Source organism: Pristiophorus japonicus, chromosome 1 (genome assembly GCF_044704955.1).
Source record: "Pristiophorus japonicus isolate sPriJap1 chromosome 1, sPriJap1.hap1, whole genome shotgun sequence".
Lineage (NCBI taxonomy): Eukaryota > Metazoa > Chordata > Chondrichthyes > Pristiophoridae > Pristiophorus > Pristiophorus japonicus.
This window is the reverse complement of record NC_091977.1, coordinates 476,392,721-476,412,659: the sequence shown is the minus strand read 5'-3', so window position 1 is coordinate 476,412,659 and position 19,939 is coordinate 476,392,721. Positions and strand designations below refer to the sequence as shown.

General features: G+C 49.6%; 14 non-coding genes across 14 annotated transcripts; all 14 read right to left on the bottom strand.

Moving 5' to 3' along the window:
• Nucleotides 1-1,143: 1,143 nt before the first annotated feature.
• Nucleotides 1,144-1,216, bottom strand: trnar-acg (transfer RNA arginine (anticodon ACG)). The gene has a single exon. It is a non-coding gene; the product is annotated as a tRNA-Arg (tRNA).
• Nucleotides 1,217-3,585: 2,369 nt separating this feature from the next.
• Nucleotides 3,586-3,658, bottom strand: trnar-acg (transfer RNA arginine (anticodon ACG)). Its single transcript has one exon. It is a non-coding gene; the product is annotated as a tRNA-Arg (tRNA).
• A 1,146-nt stretch (nt 3,659-4,804) lies between these two features.
• On the bottom strand, nt 4,805-4,877 carry trnar-acg (transfer RNA arginine (anticodon ACG)). Its single transcript has one exon. It is a non-coding gene; the product is annotated as a tRNA-Arg (tRNA).
• Nucleotides 4,878-6,023: 1,146 nt separating this feature from the next.
• On the bottom strand, nt 6,024-6,096 carry trnar-acg (transfer RNA arginine (anticodon ACG)). The gene has a single exon. It is a non-coding gene; the product is annotated as a tRNA-Arg (tRNA).
• A 1,133-nt stretch (nt 6,097-7,229) lies between these two features.
• Nucleotides 7,230-7,302, bottom strand: trnar-acg (transfer RNA arginine (anticodon ACG)). The gene has a single exon. It is a non-coding gene; the product is annotated as a tRNA-Arg (tRNA).
• Nucleotides 7,303-9,671: 2,369 nt separating this feature from the next.
• On the bottom strand, nt 9,672-9,744 carry trnar-acg (transfer RNA arginine (anticodon ACG)). Its single transcript has one exon. It is a non-coding gene; the product is annotated as a tRNA-Arg (tRNA).
• A 1,099-nt stretch (nt 9,745-10,843) lies between these two features.
• trnar-acg (transfer RNA arginine (anticodon ACG)) lies at nt 10,844-10,916 on the bottom strand. Its single transcript has one exon. It is a non-coding gene; the product is annotated as a tRNA-Arg (tRNA).
• A 1,146-nt stretch (nt 10,917-12,062) lies between these two features.
• On the bottom strand, nt 12,063-12,135 carry trnar-acg (transfer RNA arginine (anticodon ACG)). Its single transcript has one exon. It is a non-coding gene; the product is annotated as a tRNA-Arg (tRNA).
• Nucleotides 12,136-13,268: 1,133 nt separating this feature from the next.
• Nucleotides 13,269-13,341, bottom strand: trnar-acg (transfer RNA arginine (anticodon ACG)). Its single transcript has one exon. It is a non-coding gene; the product is annotated as a tRNA-Arg (tRNA).
• A 1,133-nt stretch (nt 13,342-14,474) lies between these two features.
• trnar-acg (transfer RNA arginine (anticodon ACG)) lies at nt 14,475-14,547 on the bottom strand. Its single transcript has one exon. It is a non-coding gene; the product is annotated as a tRNA-Arg (tRNA).
• Nucleotides 14,548-15,710: 1,163 nt separating this feature from the next.
• Nucleotides 15,711-15,783, bottom strand: trnar-acg (transfer RNA arginine (anticodon ACG)). The gene has a single exon. It is a non-coding gene; the product is annotated as a tRNA-Arg (tRNA).
• Nucleotides 15,784-16,916: 1,133 nt separating this feature from the next.
• trnac-aca (transfer RNA cysteine (anticodon ACA)) lies at nt 16,917-16,989 on the bottom strand. The gene has a single exon. It is a non-coding gene; the product is annotated as a tRNA-Cys (tRNA).
• A 1,162-nt stretch (nt 16,990-18,151) lies between these two features.
• On the bottom strand, nt 18,152-18,224 carry trnar-acg (transfer RNA arginine (anticodon ACG)). Its single transcript has one exon. It is a non-coding gene; the product is annotated as a tRNA-Arg (tRNA).
• Nucleotides 18,225-19,323: 1,099 nt separating this feature from the next.
• trnar-acg (transfer RNA arginine (anticodon ACG)) lies at nt 19,324-19,396 on the bottom strand. The gene has a single exon. It is a non-coding gene; the product is annotated as a tRNA-Arg (tRNA).
• Nucleotides 19,397-19,939: the final 543 nt, after the last annotated feature.

Sequence of the window (19,939 nt, the reverse complement as noted above, 5' to 3'; positions counted from 1 at the left end):
GACATCAGCAGGTGCACAGGACGGGCAGATTACAAGGCATGAGGCAGACAATCACCAAAGAGAGGCACCTCTGTCGCATCCCTTCGATTCACAGGTGGGAGAGCGGAGCAGTGCAGTAGAAAACAAAGCAAAGCAAAGTCGTGCTTAGGTAGTTGGTTGCACTCCGGCTTGAAGCAGTGAGCATTCTTTTGAAGTATGTATGTGTGTGGTAAGTGGCAATTCGCTGAAGGCAGAGCTCTTAATATGACGAGCAGTTTACAGCTGAACATGTTGCAGCTGAGGCACAGGACAGTGCCTTCGCCGTTTTGCTTGAACACTTGCATCTGTGTGTCAGCAGGGAGTGCCTTTGAGCAGCAATGCATGAAAAGAGGCAGCACTTTCTTTCAGGCAAAGCCTCAGGCAATAGAATCATCTGTCCATCAGTCAGACAGGCCTCTCGCTTGCTCCCTCACGCTCGTGGCGGCTGCGACGTTACGCTCAACTCGCTTCCCTTCCGCAGGCTCGAGCTCTTCTTGGCGTCTTTCACCATATCCGTGGCTTCCAGTCCTGCCCTTGCTCGCTTGCTATTGCTCAGTAACGTCGATTGGAGCAAAGCATGAAAAGTGTTCAGGGAGCAGGCCAACCTGAAGCAGGAGATTTCTGCTGGTCGTGGAAGCGAGGAGGCAAGTGATAAGGGGCGAGTCAGATGCAAACTGGGAGCTAATACCAGATGTGAATGGGGAATTTGCTCAAATGGGAGAGCGCTTACTTTGCATGTGTGAGGCAGTGGGATCAATGCCTGCATTCTCCACTGTTCTTTTGGCTCAGTTAATAGTTCAGACACAAGAGTTGTGTCAGGTGTGGGTGAGCCCATCTGCTTCTGAAGGTCACCGCAGGCTGAGGGACATCAAATCCTTTGGTGTGCTGTCGCAGCAAAACTTCTCGATTTTTGCATGCATGCAGCTGAAATGGAAAGAAGGAAAAACATCTTTACAAGTATCAATGCCTTTTCTAAGGATTGAACTCAGGACCTTCAGATTATGAGACTGACGTGCTGCCTACTGCACTAAGAAGGTACTTCCCAGTTTAAGAGCTGGACCGTTTGACCAAATATGTTCGCTTACGTGGCATCCAAAGCCATAATGCAAAGATTGCAAAAATACTCGAACCAGGTAGGAGTTGAACCTACAATCTTCTGATCCGTAGTCAGACGCGTTATCCATTGCGCCACTGGCCCAGTCTGTGAAAAATAGCTGCGACATCAGCAGGTGCACAGGACGGGCAGATTACAAGGCATGAGGCAGACAATCACCAAAGAGAGGCACCTCTGTCGCATCCCTTCGATTCACAGGTGGGAGAGCGGAGCAGTGCAGTAGAAAACAAAGCAAAGCAAAGTCGTGCTTAGGTAGTTGGTTGCACTCCGGCTTGAAGCAGTGAGCATTCTTTTGAAGTATGTATGTGTGTGGTAAGTGGCAATTCGCTGAAGGCAGAGCTCTTAATATGACGAGCAGTTTACAGCTGAACATGTTGCAGCTGAGGCACAGGACAGTGCCTTCGCCGTTTTGCTTGAACACTTGCATCTGTGTGTCAGCAGGGAGTGCCTTTGAGCAGCAATGCATGAAAAGAGGCAGCACTTTCTTTCAGGCAAAGCCTCAGGCAATAGAATCATCTGTCCATCAGTCAGACAGGCCTCTCGCTTGCTCCCTCACGCTCGTGGCGGCTCAACTCGCTTCCCTTCCGCAGGCTCGAGCTCTTCTTGGCGTCTTTCACCATATCCGTGGCTTCCAGTCCTGCCCTTGCTCGCTTGCTATTGCTCAGTAACGTCGATTGGAGCAAAGCATGAAAAGTGTTCAGGGAGCAGGCCAACCTGAAGCAGGAGATTTCTGCTGGTCGTGGAAGCGAGCAGGCAAGTGATAAGGGGCGAGTCAGATGCAAACTGGGAGCTAATACCAGATGTGAATGGGGAATTTGCTCAAATGGGAGAGCGCTTACTTTGCATGTGTGAGGCAGTGGGATCAATGCCTGCATTCTCCACTGTTCTTTTGGCTCAGTTAATAGTTCAGACACAAGAGTTGTGTCAGGTGTGGGTGAGCCCATCTGCTTCTGAAGGTCACCGCAGGCTGAGGGACATCAAATCCTTTGGTGTGCTGTCGCAGCAAAACTTCTCGATTTTTGCATGCATGCAGCTGAAATGGAAAGAAAGAAAAACATCTTTACAAGTATCAATGCCTTTTCTAAGGATTGAATTCAGGACCTTCAGATTATGAGACTGACGTGCTGCCTACTGCACTAAGAAGGTACTTCCCAGTTTAAGAGCTGGACAGTTTGACCAAATATGTTCGCTTACGTGGCAAAGATTGCAAAAATACTCGAGCCAGGTAGGAGTCGAACCTACAATTTTCTGATCCGTACTCAGACGCGTTATCCATTGCGCCACTGGCCCAGTCTGTGAAAAATAGCTGCGACATCAGCAGGTGCACAGGACGGGCAGATTACAAGGCATGAGGCAGACAATCACCAAAGAGAGGCACCTCTGTCGCATCCCTTCGATTCACAGGTGGGAGAGCGGAGCAGTGCAGTAGAAAACAAAGCAAAGCAAAGTCGTGCTTAGGTAGTTGGTTGCACTCCGGCTTGAAGCAGTGAGCATTCTTTTGAAGTATGTATGTGTGTGGTAAGTGGCAATTCGCTGAAGGCAGAGCTCTTAATATGACGAGCAGTTTACAGCTGAACATGTTGCAGCTGAGGCACAGGACAGTGCCTTCGCCGTTTTGCTTGAACACTTGCATCTGTGTGTCAGCAGGGAGTGCCTTTGAGCAGCAATGCATGAAAAGAGGCAGCACTTTCTTTCAGGCAAAGCCTCAGGCAATAGAATCATCTGTCCATCAGTCAGACAGGCCTCTCGCTTGCTCCCTCACGCTCGTGGCGGCTGCGACGTTACGCTCAACTCGCTTCCCTTCCGCAGGCTCGAGCTCTTCTTGGCGTCTTTCACCATATCCGTGGCTTCCAGTCCTGCCCTTGCTCGCTTGCTATTGCTCAGTAACGTCGATTGGAGCAAAGCATGAAAAGTGTTCAGGGAGCAGGCCAACCTGAAGCAGGAGATTTCTGCTGGTCGTGGAAGCGAGGAGGCAAGTGATAAGGGGCGAGTCAGATGCAAACTGGGAGCTAATACCAGATGTGAATGGGGAATTTGCTCAAATGGGAGAGCGCTTACTTTGCATGTGTGAGGCAGTGGGATCAATGCCTGCATTCTCCACTGTTCTTTTGGCTCAGTTAATAGTTCAGACACAAGAGTTGTGTCAGGTGTGGGTGAGCCCATCTGCTTCTGAAGGTCACCGCAGGCTGAGGGACATCAAATCCTTTGGTGTGCTGTCGCAGCAAAACTTCTCGATTTTTGCATGCATGCAGCTGAAATGGAAAGAAAGAAAAACATCTTTACAAGTATCAATTCCTTTTCTAAGGATTGAACTCAGGACCTTCAGATTATGAGACTGACGTGCTGCCTACTGCACTAAGAAGGTACTTCCCAGTTTAAGAGCTGGACAGTTTGAACAAATATGTTCGCTTACGTGGCATCCAAAGCCATAATGCAAAGATTGCAAAAATACTCGAGCCAGGTAGGAGTCGAACCTACAATCTTCTGATCCGTAGTCAGACGCGTTATCCATTGCGCCACTGGCCCAGTCTGTGAAAACTAGCTGCGACATCAGCAGGTGCACAGGACGGGCAGATTACAAGGCATGAGGCAGACAATCACCAAAGAGAGGCACCTCTGTCGCATCCCTTCGATTCACAGGTGGGAGAGCGGAGCAGTGCAGCAGAAAACAAAGCAAAGCAAAGTCGTGCTTAGGTAGTTGGTTGCACTCCGGCTTGAAGCAGTGAGCATTCTTTTGAAGTATGTATGTGTGTGGTAAGTGGCAATTCGTTGAAGGCAGAGCTCTTAATATGACGAGCAGTTTACAGCTGAACATGTTGCAGCTGAGGCACAGGACAGTGCCTTCGCCGTTTTGCTTGAACACTTGCATCTGTGTGTCAGCAGGGAGTGCCTTTGAGCAGCAATGCATGAAAAGAGGCAGCACTTTCTTTCAGGCAAAGCCTCAGGCAATAGAATCATCTGTCCATCAGTCAGACAGGCCTCTCGCTTGCTCCCTCACGCTCGTGGCGGCTGCGACGTTACGCTCAACTCGCTTCCCTTCCGCAGGCTCGAGCTCTTCTTGGCGTCTTTCACCATATCCGTGGCTTCCAGTCCTGCCCTTGCTCGCTTGCTATTGCTCAGTAACGTCGATTGGAGCAAAGCATGAAAAGTGTTCAGGGAGCAGGCCAACGTGAAGCAGGAGATTTCTGCTGGTCGTGGAAGCGAGCAGACAAGTGATAAGGGGCGAGTCAGATGCAAACTGGGAGCTAATACCAGATGTGAATGGGGAATTTGCTCAAATGGGAGAGCGCTTACTTTGCATGTGTGAGGCAGTGGGATCAATGCCTGCATTCTCCACTGTTCTTTTGGCTCAGTTAATAGTTCAGACACAAGAGTTGTGTCAGGTGTGGGTGAGCCCATCTGCTTCTGAAGGTCACCGCAGGCTGAGGGACATCAAATCCTTTGGTGTGCTGTCGCAGCAAAACTTCTCGATTTTTGCATGCATGCAGCTGAAATGGAAAGAAAGAAAAACATCTTTACAAGTATCAATGCCTTTTCTAAGGATTGAATTCAGGACCTTCAGATTATGAGACTGACGTGCTGCCTACTGCACTAAGAAGGTACTTCCCAGTTTAAGAGCTGGACAGTTTGACCAAATATGTTCGCTTACGTGGCAAAGATTGCAAAAATACTCGAGCCAGGTAGGAGTCGAACCTACAATCTTCTGATCCGTAGTCAGACGCGTTATCCATTGCGCCACTGGCCCAGTCTGTGAAAAATAGCTGCGACATCAGCAGGTGCACAGGACGGGCAGATTACAAGGCATGAGGCAGACAATCACCAAAGAGAGGCACCTCTGTCGCATCCCTTCGATTCACAGGTGGGAGAGCGGAGCAGTGCAGTAGAAAACAAAGCAAAGCAAAGTCGTGCTTAGGTAGTTGGTTGCACTCCGGCTTGAAGCAGTGAGCATTCTTTTGAAGTATGTATGTGTGTGGTAAGTGGCAATTCGTTGAAGGCAGAGCTCTTAATATGACGAGCAGTTTACAGCTGAACATGTTGCAGCTGAGGCACAGGACAGTGCCTTCGCCGTTTTGCTTGAACACTTGCATCTGTGTGTCAGCAGGGAGTGCCTTTGAGCAGCAATGCATGAAAAGAGGCAGCACTTTCTTTCAGGCAAAGCCTCAGGCAATAGAATCATCTGTCCATCAGTCAGACAGGCCTCTCGCTTGCTCCCTCACGCTCGTGGCGGCTGCGACGTTACGCTCAACTCGCTTCCCTTCCGCAGGCTCGAGCTCTTCTTGGCGTCTTTCACCATATCCGTGGCTTCCAGTCCTGCCCTTGCTCGCTTGCTATTGCTCAGTAACGTCGATTGGAGCAAAGCATGAAAAGTGTTCAGGGAGCAGGCCAACCTGAAGCAGGAGATTTCTGCTGGTCGTGGAAGCGAGCAGGCAAGTGATAAGGGGCGAGTCAGATGCAAACTGGGAGCTAATACCAGATGTGAATGGGGAATTTGCTCAAATGCGAGAGTGCTTACTTTGCACGTGTGAGGCAGTGGGATCAATGCCTGCATTCTCCACTGTTCTTTTGGCTCAGTTAATAGTTCAGACACAAGAGTTGTGTCAGGTGTGGGTGAGCCCATCTGCTTCTGAAGGTCACCGCAGGCTGAGGGACATCAAATCCTTTGGTGTGCTGTCGCAGCAAAACTTCTCGATTTTTGCATGCATGCAGCTGAAATGGAAAGGAAGAAAAACATCTTTACAAGTATCAATGCCTTTTCTAAGGATTGAATTCAGAACCTTCAGATTATGAGACTGACGTGCTGCCTACTGCACTAAGAAGGTACTTCCCAGTTTAAGAGCTGGACAGTTTGACCAAATATGTTCGCTTGCGTGGCAAAGATTGCAAAAATACTCGAGCCAGGTAGGAGTCGAACCTACAATCTTCTGATCCGTAGTCAGACGCGTTATCCATTGCGCCACTGGCCCAGTCTGTGATAAATAGCTGCGACATCAGCAGGTGCACAGGACGGGCAGATTACAAGGCATGAGGCAGACAATCACCAAAGAGAGGCACCTCTGTCGCATCCCTTCGATTCACAGGTGGGAGAGCGGAGCAGTGCAGTAGAAAACAAAGCAAAGCAAAGTCGTGCTTAGGTAGTTGGTTGCACTCCGGCTTGAAGCAGTGAGCATTCTTTTGAAGTATGTATGTGTGTGGTAAGTGGCAATTCGCTGAAGGCAGAGCTCTTAATATGACGAGCAGTTTACAGCTGAACATGTTGCAGCTGAGGCACAGGACAGTGCCTTCGCCGTTTTGCTTGAACACTTGCATCTGTGTGTCAGCAGGGAGTGCCTTTGAGCAGCAATGCATGAAAAGAGGCAGCACTTTCTTTCAGGCAAAGCCTCAGGCAATAGAATCATCTGTCCATCAGTCAGACAGGCCTCTCGCTTGCTCCCTCACGCTCGTGGCGGCTCAACTCGCTTCCCTTCCGCAGGCTCGAGCTCTTCTTGGCGTCTTTCACCATATCCGTGGCTTCCAGTCCTGCCCTTGCTCGCTTGCTATTGCTCAGTAACGTCGATTGGAGCAAAGCATGAAAAGTGTTCAGGGAGCAGGCCAACCTGAAGCAGGAGATTTCTGCTGGCCGTGGAAGCGAGCAGGCAAGTGATAAGGGGCGAGTCAGATGCAAACTGGGAGCTAATACCAGATGTGAATGGGGAATTTGCTCAAATGGGAGAGTGCTTACTTTGCACGTGTGAGGCAGTGGGATCAATGCCTGCATTCTCCACTGTTCTTTTGGCTCAGTTAATAGTTCAGACACAAGAGTTGTGTCAGGTGTGGGTGAGCCCATCTGCTTCTGAAGGTCACCGCAGGCTGAGGGACATCAAATCCTTTGGTGTGCTGTCGCAGCAAAACTTCTCGATTTTTGCATGCATGCAGCTGAAATGGAAAGGAAGAAAAACATCTTTACAAGTATCAATGCCTTTTCTAAGGATTGAATTCAGGACCTTCAGATTATGAGACTGACGTGCTGCCTACTGCACTAAGAAGGTACTTCCCAGTTTAAGAGCTGGACAGTTTGACCAAATATGTTCGCTTGCGTGGCAAAGATTGCAAAAATACTCGAGCCAGGTAGGAGTCGAACCTACAATCTTCTGATCCGTAGTCAGACGCGTTATCCATTGCGCCACTGGCCCAGTCTGTGATAAATAGCTGCGACATCAGCAGGTGCACAGGACGGGCAGATTACAAGGCATGAGGCAGACAATCACCAAAGAGAGGCACCTCTGTCGCATCCCTTCGATTCACAGGTGGGAGAGCGGAGCAGTGCAGTAGAAAACAAAGCAAAGCAAAGTCGTGCTTAGGTAGTTGGTTGCACTCCGGCTTGAAGCAGTGAGCATTCTTTTGAAGTATGTATGTGTGTGGTAAGTGGCAATTCGCTGAAGGCAGAGCTCTTAATATGACGAGCAGTTTACAGCTGAACATGTTGCAGCTGAGGCACAGGACAGTGCCTTCGCCGTTTTGCTTGAACACTTGCATCTGTGTGTCAGCAGGGAGTGCCTTTGAGCAGCAATGCATGAAAAGAGGCAGCACTTTCTTTCAGGCAAAGCCTCAGGCAATAGAATCATCTGTCCATCAGTCAGACAGGCCTCTCGCTTGCTCCCTCACGCTCGTGGCGGCTCAACTCGCTTCCCTTCCGCAGGCTCGAGCTCTTCTTGGCGTCTTTCACCATATCCGTGGCTTCCAGTCCTGCCCTTGCTCGCTTGCTATTGCTCAGTAACGTCGATTGGAGCAAAGCATGAAAAGTGTTCAGGGAGCAGGCCAACCTGAAGCAGGAGATTTCTGCTGGTCGTGGAAGCGAGCAGGCAAGTGATAAGGGGCGAGTCAGATGCAAACTGGGAGCTAATACCAGATGTGAATGGGGAATTTGCTCAAATGGGAGAGCGCTTACTTTGCATGTGTGAGGCAGTGGGATCAATGCCTGCATTCTCCACTGTTCTTTTGGCTCAGTTAATAGTTCAGACACAAGAGTTGTGTCAGGTGTGGGTGAGCCCATCTGCTTCTGAAGGTCACCGCAGGCTGAGGGACATCAAATCCTTTGGTGTGCTGTCGCAGCAAAACTTCTCGATTTTTGCATGCATGCAGCTGAAATGGAAAGAAAGAAAAACATCTTTACAAGTATCAATGCCTTTTCTAAGGATTGAATTCAGGACCTTCAGATTATGAGACTGACGTGCTGCCTACTGCACTAAGAAGGTACTTCCCAGTTTAAGAGCTGGACAGTTTGACCAAATATGTTCGCTTACGTGGCAAAGATTGCAAAAATACTCGAGCCAGGTAGGAGTCGAACCTACAATTTTCTGATCCGTACTCAGACGCGTTATCCATTGCGCCACTGGCCCAGTCTGTGAAAAATAGCTGCGACATCAGCAGGTGCACAGGACGGGCAGATTACAAGGCATGAGGCAGACAATCACCAAAGAGAGGCACCTCTGTCGCATCCCTTCGATTCACAGGTGGGAGAGCGGAGCAGTGCAGTAGAAAACAAAGCAAAGCAAAGTCGTGCTTAGGTAGTTGGTTGCACTCCGGCTTGAAGCAGTGAGCATTCTTTTGAAGTATGTATGTGTGTGGTAAGTGGCAATTCGCTGAAGGCAGAGCTCTTAATATGACGAGCAGTTTACAGCTGAACATGTTGCAGCTGAGGCACAGGACAGTGCCTTCGCCGTTTTGCTTGAACACTTGCATCTGTGTGTCAGCAGGGAGTGCCTTTGAGCAGCAATGCATGAAAAGAGGCAGCACTTTCTTTCAGGCAAAGCCTCAGGCAATAGAATCATCTGTCCATCAGTCAGACAGGCCTCTCGCTTGCTCCCTCACGCTCGTGGCGGCTGCGACGTTACGCTCAACTCGCTTCCCTTCCGCAGGCTCGAGCTCTTCTTGGCGTCTTTCACCATATCCGTGGCTTCCAGTCCTGCCCTTGCTCGCTTGCTATTGCTCAGTAACGTCGATTGGAGCAAAGCATGAAAAGTGTTCAGGGAGCAGGCCAACCTGAAGCAGGAGATTTCTGCTGGTCGTGGAAGCGAGGAGGCAAGTGATAAGGGGCGAGTCAGATGCAAACTGGGAGCTAATACCAGATGTGAATGGGGAATTTGCTCAAATGGGAGAGCGCTTATTTTGCATGTGTGAGGCAGTGGGATCAATGCCTGCATTCTCCACTGTTCTTTTGGCTCAGTTAATAGTTCAGACACAAGAGTTGTGTCAGGTGTGGGTGAGCCCATCTGCTTCTGAAGGTCACCGCAGGCTGAGGGACATCAAATCCTTTGGTGTGCTGTCGCAGCAAAACTTCTCGATTTTTGCATGCATGCAGCTGAAATGGAAAGAAGGAAAAACAGCTTTACAAGTATCAATGCCTTTTCTAAGGATTGAACTCAGGACCTTCAGATTATGAGACTGACGTGCTGCCTACTGCACTAAGAAGGTACTTCCCAGTTTAAGAGCTGGACAGTTTGACCAAATATGTTCGCTTACGTGGCATCCAAAGCCATAATGCAAAGATTGCAAAAATACTCGAGCCAGGTAGGAGTCTAACCTACAATCTTCTGATCCGTAGTCAGACGCGTTATCCATTGCGCCACTGGCCCAGTCTGTGAAAAATAGCTGCGACATCAGCAGGTGCACAGGACGGGCAGATTACAAGGCATGAGGCAGACAATCACCAAAGAGAGGCACCTCTGTCGCATCCCTTCGATTCACAGGTGGGAGAGCGGAGCAGTGCAGTAGAAAACAAAGCAAAGCAAAGTCGTGCTTAGGTAGTTGGTTGCACTCCGGCTTGAAGCAGCGAGCATTCTTTTGAAGTATGTATGTGTGTGGTAAGTGGCAATTCGCTGAAGGCAGAGCTCTTAATATGACGAGCAGTTTACAGCTGAACATGTTGCAGCTGAGGCACAGGACAGTGCCTTCGCCGTTTTGCTTGAACACTTGCATCTGTGTGTCAGCAGGGAGTGCCTTTGAGCAGCAATGCATGAAAAGAGGCAGCACTTTCTTTCAGGCAAAGCCTCAGGCAATAGAATCATCTGTCCATCAGTCAGACAGGCCTCTCGCTTGCTCCCTCACGCTCGTGGCGGCTCAACTCGCTTCCCTTCCGCAGGCTCGAGCTCTTCTTGGCGTCTTTCACCATATCCGTGGCTTCCAGTCCTGCCCTTGCTCGCTTGCTATTGCTCAGTAACGTCGATTGGAGCAAAGCATGAAAAGTGTTCAGGGAGCAGGCCAACCTGAAGCAGGAGATTTCTGCTGGTCGTGGAAGCGAGCAGGCAAGTGATAAGGGGCGAGTCAGATGCAAACTGGGAGCTAATACCAGATGTGAATGGGGAATTTGCTCAAATGGGAGAGCGCTTACTTTGCATGTGTGAGGCAGTGGGATCAATGCCTGCATTCTCCACTGTTCTTTTGGCTCAGTTAATAGTTCAGACACAAGAGTTGTGTCAGGTGTGGGTGAGCCCATCTGCTTCTGAAGGTCACCGCAGGCTGAGGGACATCAAATCCTTTGGTGTGCTGTCGCAGCAAAACTTCTCGATTTTTGCATGCATGCAGCTGAAATGCCTTTTCTAAGGATTGAATTCAGGACCTTCAGATTATGAGACTGACGTGCTGCCTACTGCACTAAGAAGGTAATGCCCAGTTTAAGAGCTGGACAGTTTGAACAAATATGTTCGCTTACGTGGCAAAGATTGCAAAAATACTCGAGCCAGGTAGGAGTCGAACCCACAATCTTCTGATCCGTAGTCAGACGCGTTATCCATTGCGCCACTGGCCCAGTCTGTGAAAAATAGCTGCGACATCAGCAGGTGCACAGGACGGGCAGATTACAAGGCATGAGGCAGACAATCACCAAAGAGAGGCACCTCTGTCGCATCCCTTCGATTCACAGGTGGGAGAGCGGAGCAGTGCAGTAGAAAACAAAGCAAAGCAAAGTCGTGCTTAGGTAGTTGGTTGCACTCCGGCTTGAAGCAGTGAGCATTCTTTTGAAGTATGTATGTGTGTGGTAAGTGGCAATTCGCTGAAGGCAGAGCTCTTAATATGACAAGCAGTTTACAGCTGAACATGTTGCAGCTGAGGCACAGGACAGTGCCTTCGCCGTTTTGCTTGAACACTTGCATCTGTGTGTCAGCAGGGAGTGCCTTTGAGCAGCAATGCATGAAAAGAGGCAGCACTTTCTTTCAGGCAAAGCCTCAGGCAATAGAATCATCTGTCCATCAGTCAGACAGGCCTCTCGCTTGCTCCCTCACGCTCGTGGCGGCTGCGACGTTACGCTCAACTCGTTTCCCTTCCGCAGGCTCGAGCTCTTCTTGGCGTCTTTCACCATATCCGTGGCTTCCAGTCCTGCCCTTGCTCGCTTGCTATTGCTCAGTAACGTCGATTGGAGCAAAGCATGAAAAGTGTTCAGGGAGCAGGCCAACCTGAAGCAGGAGATTTCTGCTGGTCGTGGAAGCGAGGAGGCAAGTGATAAGGGGCGAGTCAGATGCAAACTGGGAGCTAATACCAGATGTGAATGGGGAATTTGCTCAAATGGGAGAGCGCTTACTTTGCATGTGTGAGGCAGTGGGAACAATGCCTGCATTCTCCACTGTTCTTTTGGCTCAGTTAATAGTTCAGACACAAGAGTTGTGTCAGGTGTGGGTGAGCCCATCTGCTTCTGAAGGTCACCGCAGGCTGAGGGACATCAAATCCTTTGGTGTGCTGTCGCAGCAAAACTTCTCGATTTTTGCATGCATGCAGCTGAAATGGAAAGAAGGAAAAACATCTTTACAAGTATCAATGCCTTTTCTAAGGATTGAATTCAGGACCTTCAGATTATGAGACTGACGTGCTGCCTACTGCACTAAGAAGGTAATGCCCAATTTAAGAGCTGGACAGTTTGACCAAATATGTTCGCTTACGTGGCAAAGATTGCAAAAATACTCGAGCGAGGTAGGAGTCGAACCTACAATCTTCTGAGCCGTAGTCAGACGCGTTATCCATTGCGCCACTGGCCCAGCCTGTGAAAAATAGCTGCGACATCAGCAGGTGCACAGGACGGGCAGATTACAAGGCATGAGGCAGACAATCACCAAAGAGAGGCACCTCTGTCGCATCCCTTCGATTCACAGGTGGGAGAGCGGAGCAGTGCAGTAGAAAACAAAGCAAAGCAAAGTCGTGCTTAGGTAGTTGGTTGCACTCCGGCTTGAAGCAGTGAGCATTCTTTTGAAGTATGTATGTGTGTGGTAAGTGGCAATTCGCTGAAGGCAGAGCTCTTAATATGACGAGCAGTTTACAGCTGAACATGTTGCAGCTGAGGCACAGGACAGTGCCTTCGCCGTTTTGCTTGAACACTTGCATCTGTGTGTCAGCAGGGAGTGCCTTTGAGCAGCAATGCATGAAAAGAGGCAGCACTTTCTTTCAGGCAAAGCCTCAGGCAATAGAATCATCTGTCCATCAGTCAGACAGGCCTCTCGCTTGCTCCCTCACGCTCGTGGCGGCTCAACTCGCTTCCCTTCCGCAGGCTCGAGCTCTTCTTGGCGTCTTTCACCATATCCGTGGCTTCCAGTCCTGCCCTTGCTCGCTTGCTATTGCTCAGTAACGTCGATTGGAGCAAAGCATGAAAAGTGTTCAGGGAGCAGGCCAACCTGAAGCAGGAGATTTCTGCTGGTCGTGGAAGCGAGCAGGCAAGTGATAAGGGGCGAGTCAGATGCAAACTGGGAGCTAATACCAGATGTGAATGGGGAATTTGCTCAAATGGGAGAGCGCTTACTTTGCATGTGTGAGGCAGTGGGATCAATGCCTGCATTCTCCACTGTTCTTTTGGCTCAGTTAATAGTTCAGACACAAGAGTTGTGTCAGGTGTGGGTGAGCCCATCTGCTTCTGAAGGTCACCGCAGGCTGAGGGACATCAAATCCTTTGGTGTGCTGTCGCAGCAAAACTTCTCGATTTTTGCATGCATGCAGCTGAAATGGAAAGAAGGAAAAACATCTTTACAAGTATCAATGCCTTTTCTAAGGATTGAATTCAGGACCTTCAGATTATGAGACTGACGTGCTGCCTACTGCACTAAGAAGGTACTTACCAGTTTAAGAGCTGGACAGTTTGACCAAATATGTTCGCTTACGTGGCAAAGATTGCAAAAATACTCGAGCCAGGTAGGAGTCGAATCTACAATCTTCTGATCCGTAGTCAGACGCGTTATCCATTGCGCCACTGGCCCAGTCTGTGAAAAATAGCTGCGACATCAGCAGGTGCACAGGACGGGCAGATTACAAGGCATGAGGCAGACAATCACCAAAGAGAGGCACCTCTGTCGCATCCCTTCGATTCACAGGTGGGAGAGCGGAGCAGTGCAGTAGAAAACAAAGCAAAGCAAAGTCGTGCTTAGGTAGTTGGTTGCACTCCGGCTTGAAGCAGTGAGCATTCTTTTGAAGTATGTATGTGTGTGGTAAGTGGCAATTCGCTGAAGGCAGAGCTCTTAATATGACGAGCAGTTTACAGCTGAACATGTTGCAGCTGAGGCACAGGACAGTGCCTTCGCCGTTTTGCTTGAACACTTGCATCTGTGTGTCAGCAGGGAGTGCCTTTGAGCAGCAATGCATGAAAAGAGGCAGCACTTTCTTTCAGGCAAAGCCTCAGGCAATAGAATCATCTGTCCATCAGTCAGACAGGCCTCTCGCTTGCTCCCTCACGCTCGTGGCGGCTCAACTCGCTTCCCTTCCGCAGGCTCGAGCTCTTCTTGGCGTCTTTCACCATATCCGTGGCTTCCAGTCCTGCCCTTGCTCGCTTGCTATTGCTCAGTAACGTCGATTGGAGCAAAGCATGAAAAGTGTTCAGGGAGCAGGCCAACCTGAAGCAGGAGATTTCTGCTGGTCGTGGAAGCGAGCAGGCAAGTGATAAGGGGCGAGTCAGATGCAAACTGGGAGCTAATACCAGATGTGAATGGGGAATTTGCTCAAATGGGAGAGCGCTTACTTTGCATGTGTGAGGCAGTGGGATCAATGCCTGCATTCTCCACTGTTCTTTTGGCTCAGTTAATAGTTCAGACACAAGAGTTGTGTCAGGTGTGGGTGAGCCCATCTGCTTCTGAAGGTCACCGCAGGCTGAGGGACATCAAATCCTTTGGTGTGCTGTCGCAGCAAAACTTCTCGATTTTTGCATGCATGCAGCTGAAATGGAAAGAAGGAAAAACATCTTTACAAGTATCAATGCCTTTTCTAAGGATTGAATTCAGGACCTTCAGATTATGAGACTGACGTGCTGCCTACTGCACTAAGAAGGTAATGCCCAGTTTAAGAGCTGGACAGTTTGACCAAATATGTTCGCTTACGTGGCAAAGATTGCAAAAATACTCGAGCCAGGTAGGAGTCGAACCTACAATCTTCTGATCCGTAGTCAGACGCGTTATCCATTGCGCCACTGGCCCAGTCTGTGAAAAATAGCTGCGACATCAGCAGGTGCACAGGACGGGCAGATTACAAGGCATGAGGCAGACAATCACCAAAGAGAGGCACCTCTGTCGCATCCCTTCGATTCACAGGTGGGAGAGCGGAGCAGTGCAGTAGAAAACAAAGCAAAGCAAAGTCGTGCTTAGGTAGTTGGTTGCACTCCGGCTTGAAGCAGTGAGCATTCTTTTGAAGTATGTATGTGTGTGGTAAGTGGCAATTCGCTGAAGGCAGAGCTCTTAATATGACGAGCAGTTTACAGCTGAACATGTTGCAGCTGAGGCACAGGACAGTGCCTTCGCCGTTTTGCTTGAACACTTGCATCTGTGTGTCAGCAGGGAGTGCCTTTGAGCAGCAATGCATGAAAAGAGGCAGCACTTTCTTTCAGGCAAAGCCTCAGGCAATAGAATCATCTGTCCATCAGTCAGACAGGCCTCTCGCTTGCTCCCTCACGCTCGTGGCGGCTGCGACGTTACGCTCAACTCGCTTCCCTTCCGCAGGCTCGAGCTCTTCTTGGCGTCTTTCACCATATCCGTGGCTTCCAGTCCTGCCCTTGCTCGCTTGCTATTGCTCAGTAACGTCGATTGGAGCAAAGCATGAAAAGTGTTCAGGGAGCAGGCCAACCTGAAGCAGGAGATTTCTGCTGGTCGTGGAAGCGAGCAGGCAAGTGATAAGGGGCGAGTCAGATGCAAACTGGGAGCTAATACCAGATGTGAATGGGGAATTTGCTCAAATGGGAGAGCGCTTACTTTGCATGTGTGAGGCAGTGGGATCAATGCCTGCATTCTCCACTGTTCTTTTGGCTCAGTTAATAGTTCAGACACAAGAGTTGTGTCAGGTGTGGGTGAGCCCATCTGCTTCTGAAGGTCACCGCAGGCTGAGGGACATCAAATCCTTTGGTGTGCTGTCGCAGCAAAACTTCTCGATTTTTGCATGCATGCAGCTGAAATGGAAAGAAGGAAAAACATCTTTACAAGTATCAATGCCTTTTCTAAGGATTGAATTCAGGACCTTCAGATTATGAGACTGACGTGCTGCCTACTGCACTAAGAAGGTACTTCCCAGTTTAAGAGCTGGACAATTTGACCAAATATGTTCGCTTACGTGGCATCCAAAGCCATAATGCAAAGATTGCAAAAATACTCGAGCCAGGTAGGAGTCGAACCTACAATCTTCTGATCCGTAGTCAGACGCGTTATCCATTGCGCCACTGGTCCAGTCTGTGAAAAATAGCTGCGACATCAGCAGGTGCACAGGACGGGCAGATTACAAGGCATGAGGCAGACAATCACCAAAGAGAGGCACCTCTGTCGCATCCCTTCGATTCACAGGTGGGAGAGCGGAGCAGTGCAGTAGAAAACAAAGCAAAGCAAAGTCGTGCTTAGGTAGTTGGTTGCACTCCGGCTTGAAGCAGTGAGCATTCTTTTGAAGTATGTATGTGTGTGGTAAGTGGCAATTCGCTGAAGGCAGAGCTCTTAATATGACGAGCAGTTTACAGCTGAACATGTTGCAGCTGAGGCACAGGACAGTGCCTTCGCCGTTTTGCTTGAACACTTGCATCTGTGTGTCAGCAGGGAGTGCCTTTGAGCAGCAATGCATGAAAAGAGGCAGCACTTTCTTTCAGGCAAAGCCTCAGGCAATAGAATCATCTGTCCATCAGTCAGACAGGCCTCTCGCTTGCTCCCTCACGCTCGTGGCGGCTCAACTCGCTTCCCTTCCGCAGGCTCGAGCTCTTCTTGGCGTCTTTCACCATATCCGTGGCTTCCAGTCCTGCCCTTGCTCGCTTGCTATTGCTCAGTAACGTCGATTGGAGCAAAGCATGAAAAGTGTTCAGGGAGCAGGCCAACCTGAAGCAGGAGATTTCTGCTGGTCGTGGAAGCGAGCAGGCAAGTGATAAGGGGCGAGTCAGATGCAAACTGGGAGCTAATACCAGATGTGAATGGGGAATTTGCTCAAATGGGAGAGCGCTTACTTTGCATGTGTGAGGCAGTGGGATCAATGCCTGCATTCTCCACTGTTCTTTTGGCTCAGTTAATAGTTCAGACACAAGAGTTGTGTCAGGTGTGGGTGAGCCCATCTGCTTCTGAAGGTCACCGCAGGCTGAGGGACATCAAATCCTTTGGTGTGCTGTCGCAGCAAAACTTCTCGATTTTTGCATGCATGCAGCTGAAATGGAAAGAAGGAAAAACATCTTTACAAGTATCAATGCCTTTTCTAAGGATTGAATTCAGGACCTTCAGATTATGAGACTGACGTGCTGCCTACTGCACTAAGAAGGTACTTCCCAGTTTAAGAGCTGGACAGTTTGACCAAATATGTTCGCTTACGTGGCAAAGATTGCAAAAATACTCGAGCCAGGTAGGAGTCGAACCTACAATCTTCTGATCTGTAGTCAGACGCGTTATCCATTGCGCCACTGGCCCAGTCTGTGAAAAATAGCTGCGACATCAGCAGGTGCACAGGACGGGCAGATTACAAGACATGAGGCAGACAATCACCAAAGAGAGGCACCTCTGTCGCATCCCTTCGATTCACAGGTGGGGAGCGGAGCAGTGCAGTAGAAAACAAAGCAAAGCAAAGTCGTGCTTAGGTAGTTGGTTGCACTCCGGCTTGAAGCAGTGAGCATTCTTTTGAAGTATGTATGTGTGTGGTAAGTGGCAATTCGCTGAAGGCAGAGCTCTTAATATGACGAGCAGTTTACAGCTGAACATGTTGCAGCTGAGGCACAGGACAGTGCCTTCGCCGTTTTGCTTGAACACTTGCATCTGTGTGTCAGCAGGGAGTGCCTTTGAGCAGCAATGCATGAAAAGAGGCAGCACTTTCTTTCAGGCAAAGCCTCAGGCAATAGAATCATCTGTCCATCAGTCAGACAGGCCTCTCGCTTGCTCCCTCACGCTCGTGGCGGCTGCGACGTTACGCTCAACTCGCTTCCCTTCCGCAGGCTCGAGCTCTTCTTGGCGTCTTTCACCATATCCGTGGCTTCCAGTCCTGCCCTTGCTCGCTTGCTATTGCTCAGTAACGTCGATTGGAGCAAAGCATGAAAAGTGTTCAGGGAGCAGGCCAACCTGAAGCAGGAGATTTCTGCTGGTCGTGGAAGCGAGCAGGCAAGTGATAAGGGGCGAGTCAGATGCAAACTGGGAGCTAATACCAGATGTGAATGGGGAATTTGCTCAAATGGGAGAGCGCTTACTTTGCATGTGTGAGGCAGTGGGATCAATGCCTGCATTTTCCACTGTTCTTTTGGCTCAGTTAATAGTTCAGACACAAGAGTTGTGTCAGGTGTGGGTGAGCCCATCTGCTTCTGAAGGTCACCGCAGGCTGAGGGACATCAAATCCTTTGGTGTGCTGTCGCAGCAAAACTTCTCGATTTTTGCATGCATGCAGCTGAAATGGAAAGAAGGAAAAACATCTTTACAAGTATCAATGCCTTTTCTAAGGATTGAACTCAGGACCTTCAGATTATGAGACTGACGTGCTGCCTACTGCACTAAGAAGGTACTTCCCAGTTTAAGAGCTGGACAGTTTGACCAAATATGTTCGCTTACGTGGCATCCAAAGCCATAATGCAAAGATTGCAAAAATACTCGAGCCAGGTAGGAGTCGAACCTACAATCTTCTGATCCGTAGTCAGACGCGTTATCCATTGCGCCACTGGCCCAGTCTGTGAAAACTAGCTGCGACATCAGCAGGTGCACAGGACGGGCAGATTACAAGGCATGAGGCAGACAATCACCAAAGAGAGGCACCTCTGTCGCATCCCTTCGATTCACAGGTGGGAGAGCGGAGCAGTGCAGTAGAAAACAAAGCAAAGCAAAGTCGTGCTTAGGTAGTTGGTTGCACTCCGGCTTGAAGCAGTGAGCATTCTTTTGAAGTATGCATGTGTGTGGTAAGTGGCAATTCGCTGAAGGCAGAGCTCTTAATATGACGAGCAGTTTACAGCTGAACATGTTGCAGCTGAGGCACAGGACAGTGCCTTCGCCGTTTTGCTTGAACACTTGCATCTGTGTGTCAGCAGGGAGTGCCTTTGAGCAGCAATGCATGAAAAGAGGCAGCACTTTCTTTCAGGCAAAGCCTCAGGCAATAGAATCATCTGTCCATCAGTCAGACAGGCCTCTCGCTTGCTCCCTCACGCTCGTGGCGGCTCAACTCGCTTCCCTTTCGCAGGCTCGAGCTCTTCTTGGCGTCTTTCACCATATCCGTGGCTTCCAGTCCTGCCCTTGCTCGCTTGCTATTGCTCAGTAACGTCGATTGGAGCAAAGCATGAAAAGTGTTCAGGGAGCAGGCCAACCTGAAGCAGGAGATTTCTGCTGGTCGTGGAAGCGAGCAGGCAAGTGATAAGGGGCGAGTCAGATGCAAACTGGGAGCTAATACCAGATGTGAATGGGGAATTTGCTCAAATGGGAGAGCGCTTACTTTGCATGTGTGAGGCAGTGGGATCAATGCCTGCATTCTCCACTGTTCTTTTGGCTCAGTTAATAGTTCAGACACAAGAGTTGTGTCAGGTGTGGGTGAGCCCATCTGCTTCTGAAGGTCACCGCAGGCTGAGGGACATCAAATCCTTTGGTGTGCTGTCGCAGCAAAACTTCTCGATTTTTGCATGCATGCAGCTGAAATGCCTTTTCTAAGGATTGAATTCAGGACCTTCAGATTATGAGACTGACGTGCTGCCTACTGCACTAAGAAGGTAATGCCCAGTTTAAGAGCTGGACAGTTTGACCAAATATGTTCGCTTACGTGGCAAAGATTGCAAAAATACTCGAGCCAGGTAGGAGTCGAACCCACAATCTTCTGATCCGTAGTCAGACGCGTTATCCATTGCGCCACTGGCCCAGTCTGTGAAAAATAGCTGCGACATCAGCAGGTGCACAGGACGGGCAGATTACAAGGCATGAGGCAGACAATCACCAAAGAGAGGCACCTCTGTCGCATCCCTTCGATTCACAGGTGGGAGAGCGGAGCAGTGCAGTAGAAAACAAAGCAAAGCAAAGTCGTGCTTAGGTAGTTGGTTGCACTCCGGCTTGAAGCAGTGAGCATTCTTTTGAAGTATGTATGTGTGTGGTAAGTGGCAATTCACTGAAGGCAGAGCTCTTAATATGACAAGCAGTTTACAGCTGAACATGTTGCAGCTGAGGCACAGGACAGTGCCTTCGCCGTTTTGCTTGAACACTTGCATCTGTGTGTCAGCAGGGAGTGCCTTTGAGCAGCAATGCATGAAAAGAGGCAGCACTTTCTTTCAGGCAAAGCCTCAGGCAATAGAATCATCTGTCCATCAGTCAGACAGGCCTCTCGCTTGCTCCCTCACGCTCGTGGCGGCTGCGACGTTACGCTCAACTCGTTTCCCTTCCGCAGGCTCGAGCTCTTCTTGGCGTCTTT